Below are 6,021 nucleotides of genomic sequence, written 5' to 3'. Positions count from 1 at the left end.
AACTGGAAATGTTACTGGAAATGTTGCATCATGTAGAACGTCCTGCTGTGAATTTTATCAGTTGTCTTTATTGCATCTGTAATCTTGCGATTGAATATTAAGTGGGTACTTCACAAAATGTTCAGCAACCTTTGTTTAGAAAATGCAGTGCAGCACCGTTAACTGATAACGGTATTCCTTTGCACTCTGCATCATCTCTGTCATTGTCTGCTGAAGAGCTTTTCACCGTGTAGTTATTTATGCCAGTTTCTCTGATGGTCTAAGACTGCTGTATAATATCCCAGTAAGTTGTGCATTTCAGAATCTTATAGGCCTTCACTTGCGGGCATTTTCTTTAAAAATCATAAACTTCAAAGAGAGGAACTGAAATGCAACAGAAACAGTAATTTTGCTCTTATAACCAATATATATCTGATTGCAGATCACAGTACACATCTGGCGTCTGTCATTTCCATAACAATGCAACCATTTGCAAGATATTTGATAGGGGTCAAAAAAGCATGTTGGTGCTAGCCACAGATAGCAAATTAAAATGGGCTATTTGTACTGCCTTGAGACCTTTGGGTATAGGGCGGTATATAAATTCAGTAACTAATAATAATAATAATAATAATAATAATAATAATAATAATAATATGATGCTGTGTTGGTAACTATATAAGAGAGAATTATTTGCATTGGAAGGCAGGACAAGTACCTATGCAGTACTTCTGCAAAGCAGGTGTTTCTAACCTGCTTCTGCAAAAAGCCCGCATTCATTTCGGAACTGGGATGCATTTCTTTGGAGGTGGGGACAAATGGCACACATACATCATACTAGGGCAATGGTACTTTCCAAGTTGCAATAAGGTAGGGTTGACATATGTCTGGAATTTTCCAGATATATCCGGAATACTGCAGTTGGAAGCAGTGTCCGGGTGGAAATTGCCCAAAAAACTTCACCCCCAAAAAGCTCAACAACTCTATACCAACCCTGTAATAAGGTAGATCACAAGTGGCAACTTAGACCAAGCCCTTGATGAGAAGGCTTGAAATGAAGTTTTGCTAGTGCCTTCCAGTTTTAGCCAAATGATATATTAAACCAATTTGAGGTCACACATCTCAACAAAAAGAATGAAACATGACTTATCCATAGGTGGAAGAAGGCATATAAAAGAATGGCATCCACTATTCCCCAGGCATATCTATTGCCTTCCCTAATTTGTACAGTCATGTTTAACACTTCAGTAGACCCAGCTCATTGAAGCAAATCTATATGCAGGCACACTATTTTAATCTTAGATTTAAAATAATCCTAATTAATTTCTTACCTCTGTGCCTCCAACATATCCACCTCTTGCCTCTTTAAAAATTAAGGTAAATATCACAATTAAAAAAAGAATAATTGCATTGAAACCAGAGCAAAGGCGGTAGGATGTATTTTGAGTCACAAGCGAAAGCTAATAGATGGCTAGAATTTCCATCTTTTTACCATAATCCCTATAGATTCAATGTGATTAATCTTATTTTAAAGTCATGCAGTGCAATCCTGTACATATCTACACAGAAGTAAGCCCCATTGAAGCTGCAAACTTAAAGACACTATTGTAAACCATGGAGTTTGCTTCTGAGTAAACATCCATAGGATCGCACTGCATACATTCATATACTGATGGGCACCTATTGTTGATAACGTAGATGATCAGAAACACATTGCCCTCCTGTTGTTGGTCAATAACTGTCAACAACAGCTGTTCATCAGTACAGGAATGAAGACACAAAAGCAAAATCCACTTTTTAAAAGTAAGGAAGATATAGAACTATTTCCTATATTCTTCTCTAAAGCAAGGGTATTCCTGTATTCTGAAAGCATACTTACTATTGATTTATGTCCTGTTGTATCAAGGTCCCTTAAAGCACTTGCAATAGCAGCAGAATATATAAATGGACCCGCAAAAGAGGCCAAGGAACTACATACCTCGATTCTTGATCTTAACAAAAACTCATAATTATCAGACAAATAGTTCTTCTGAATACTATCTTAGGGAGTCAATCCCCATTTATCCAGCAACAGGATTTGTTTAAAATGCTGTAATCCGTTGCCCCAGAGTCAGTGGTGGTAACATTGATCTACTCTTCTTTGAAAAAGAAAGCATGTTAACTAAGGAATCCTATGGAGGTCAGGGTGGGAAGGGAGTCTGTGGTGGAGGAACTGCCACTTCCTGAGTCCTGCCACGTTTCTCCCCCCACCCACCCCATACAAGGTTTATGTCCCCTCCCATCAGTTTCAGTGAGAGGGGAAATAACTGCGCTCCAGAGTTTCTATAGTTTGTCTCCTTTGTTTGGGCCAATGATGAGGGAACCAGAGGGCTTTCCATCCAGAGCCTTGCCCAGTATGATCTTTTTCCACCCCTAAAACCCTTGAGAGTACCAAGGTCAAAGGATTGGCAGTGGTCCCCTTAGGAAAGGTTCAAGAAGATTGTGAATTGAGCTATGAAAGCACATCGGCTAAGCTCTGGTCTTCCAGTTCAGGTATAAAATGGAGAATGAAGTTCTAGTTTGGGTGATGGTGTAGTAGGATATACAGTTACAAAATCACGAGAAGATAATTAAATGTCTACATAAGGGATCACAGAACTGGCTCTGTTTTGTAGGGCAATAAAGGGGTATCTAGACGTTTATATATGTTCTGTATACTGTATATATTTAAAGTGTTATATTCCCCAAGCATCAAACATGGTATCTGGCACAGAATTTGGCATGCTAAAATCTTTAGCTTTCTGGGTGGGGAATCAAGTTTCCAATCTTTAGGGTTGTAAGGGGGACCTGCAACCTCTCATGGGTAATGTATTACAGTTTCAGACACCAATCTTGAACCGGAAATAACTTCTACAGGCTTCTAGGTGGGGTTTACATTTAATAACTCCTCCCACAATCATTTTCAGCCTACATGACTCATTTGGCCATCTTCCATACTCTTCTTTAATCCCTCTTTGCCATATAACAACCAAAACTGAGCTAGCAGAGCTGAATTTTGAATGGTTTGAATATCTAAATTCTGAACCTGAATTTTGGAAGCAGAGCAAATCATGCAAAATAAGCAGATATATGTACATTAAATTAAATTGCATGCTTTTAATTCCAGGCAAAGCCCAAAATACTAACAAACAGGGGGGGAAATAAGACAATGCATCTTCAATACACATTAAAATACTGAAAGTCTAGTCTTATTTTTGCTAGTAATTGTGCTAGGTTACAATTTAGGATGTAGTCCCATGTTGCTACTCAGCTGCAGAAAAACAATGTGACCAGATACAACCTCAGAAGGAGTTTATTTGACAATTGTAGGGCATGCTGGGATACTTATTTCCTTAGGAATTGAGAACTAGCAAAGCAATCTCAATGGAACATGCATCTCCGTGACCAAATCCTTTAATTACATCCAGTGAAATAGCACCTGTGGCAATTAACTTGTGTAACTCCAGCATAGTAATTTTAATTGGCGGAGGAGGAAATTAACTACACTGAATGTGTTGTTTTACATGGTCATCCAGAAGTGAAAAAATCCAGCAGCACTGTTAATTATATGGACAGAGCAGTGCAAATGTGTTACCTTAGGCTTAGACTAAAGCATCTATTGTCTTCCATGGACAAGTTATCATAACAAAAGTTGAGTTGGACTCATAATTTACATCCTACTTAAATGAATTTATCTTTCTGCTCTAGGTAAAGTTTATCAAATTCCATTTTGCCTTGGTGTATATTCATGAATTTCAAATACCTTTTACCTCATTCAAAAGAACCCTTTGCATATGCTTAAGGTGTGAATCGTTTAACCTGACTGTACAAACATGGCACACACAAAGAGCAGCATAACACACTTTACAAATGTTAAATGTAACTAATACCTTGGTGGCTTTCAAAGGGTCTCCACACTTCTTTGTGTAACAAACTGCACTTCTGGGGCTAGTTTGCTTTACCACACTAATGAATACTTAATCCCTTGAGTTCTCTCTCTGAGTTTGAAAATCAACATTAACTATTATTCTGTATAATCCAGTTTGGTGTAGTGGTTAAGAGCGGCAGACTCGTAATCTGGGGAACCGGGTTCGTGTCTGCACTCCTCCACATGCAGCTGCTGGGTGACCTTGGGCTAGTCACACTTCTCTGAAGTCTCTCAGCCCCACTCACCTCACAGAGTGTTTGTTGTGGGGGAGGAAGGGAAAGGAGAATGTGAGCCGCTTTGAGACTCCTTCGGGTAGTGAAAAGCGGGATATCAAATCCAAACTCTTCTTCTTCTTCTTCTTCACAGGTGTCTGAGTGCCCATCAGTATGGAAGCAAAATGGGGCCACCCAAAAATGTACTGTGGTTGTTGAGCCTAGAGACTGAGAGTGAAAGAGAGAAATGATTGCTTCTAAACAGGGGGCTATTATCATAAATGGGTCATTTAGACGACAACAACAACAACAACAACAACAACAACAACAACAACAACAACAACAACAACAACAACATTTGTACTCTGCCCATCTGACTGGGTTGACCCAGCTACTCTGGACAGCTTCCAACATATATGAAAATATAATAAACCATTAAACATTTTAAAAACTTCCCTAGACAGGGTTGCCTTTAGATGTCTTCTAAGGGTTGTATAGTCATTTATCTCCTTGACATCTGATGGGAGGGTGTTCCACAGTGTGGGCATGACTACTGAGAATATCATAAATAGGTCATTAGCAACAGTTTCTTTCTTAAACACCACCACCACCAACTAGATTTTCCATTGAATGGATCAATCTACATTAAATCCCATCACACTATAGTGTGGTGAAGAAACAGCCCAGGACAGTGTTCTGTAGACAGGGTATTGGTTCTCAGAGCTTCCTGTTTAGTTCTATGGAACAAAAGTAATGGTCTGCAATATGGGTCAAAGTTGGAAGGGAGCAAAACTTGCTTCTTACTACAGACAATGGTATCAGTAGCGTTGGGAAGAAGCTTAACACACACACACACACACACACTCCCTGATAGGATGAGTTTCCTTCCTCACACTTCAGTTATGTCCTTGAGCATATGCCATAGAAGCAAATGGCAGTCACCTATATCTATTGGAGAAAAGGAAAGAACTAAGGGTAGGGCCAATGTTGTGGTAAGGTCAAAACCTGTTGCAGTAGCTTTAGTGATGGATGAGTAGGTGAGAAATGGGTGAAAAGGGGGGTAGCAAAGTGAGGTTTGGGGACAGACAGAAATTCCCCATCTGTACCCTGATAGGTATTTAACTTGCCAAGAAATACAAAGAAATGTCTCCATCTGGACCCTAAGGGTGTGCTCACATTGCCACTTTCTCTGCATCGGGTGCATTCTCACTGCTAACTTTCGAAACTGCGTTTACCCAACGTCAGCCACAATCCATACTGATCCTGTGGCTTTGTGACAACTGCTGCTACCTGATGTGTTTTGTCTCAAACAAGCTTCAATCTAATTAGGAAACTAGATGTGCAGTAACTGGTAATGTAAACACATCCCAACAGCCATTGCACGGGTGCAATTGAGCATGTAATCACGGGGGGGGGGGCAGCTGTGGAGGTTGCAGGGACACCAAAAAGGTTGTGTGTTCACTGAAGACATCCCTGAACCTAGCAGTTCAAAAGCACATCAAAGTGCAAGTAGATAAATAGGTACCGCTCTGGTGGGAAGGTAAATAGTGTTTCCATGGACTGCTCTGGTTTGCCAGAAGTGGCTTTGTCATGCTAGCCACATGACCCAGAAGTTGTAGAATCATAGAATCATAGAGTTGGAAGAGACCACAAGGGCCATCCAGTCCAACCCCCTGCCAAGCACCGGCTCCCTTGGCCAGTAACATGAGATGAGCGCTGCAACCCCAGAGTCATCCGTGACTGGACCTAATGGTCAGGGGTCCCTTTACCTTTATTGTTGTTTTATAAAAGTGCGTTTACACATTTATTGGAAGAGGGGGAACAGGGCTGGGTTAGCCATGCTGCTAATGTTCTCTCCCAGATTGCCTTTTCCCCTCCTGTGCA

The sequence above is a fragment of the Lacerta agilis genome, chromosome 4 (assembly GCF_009819535.1).
Source record: "Lacerta agilis isolate rLacAgi1 chromosome 4, rLacAgi1.pri, whole genome shotgun sequence".
NCBI lineage: Eukaryota > Metazoa > Chordata > Lepidosauria > Squamata > Lacertidae > Lacerta > Lacerta agilis.
Note: the sequence above shows the minus strand (reverse complement) of the source record.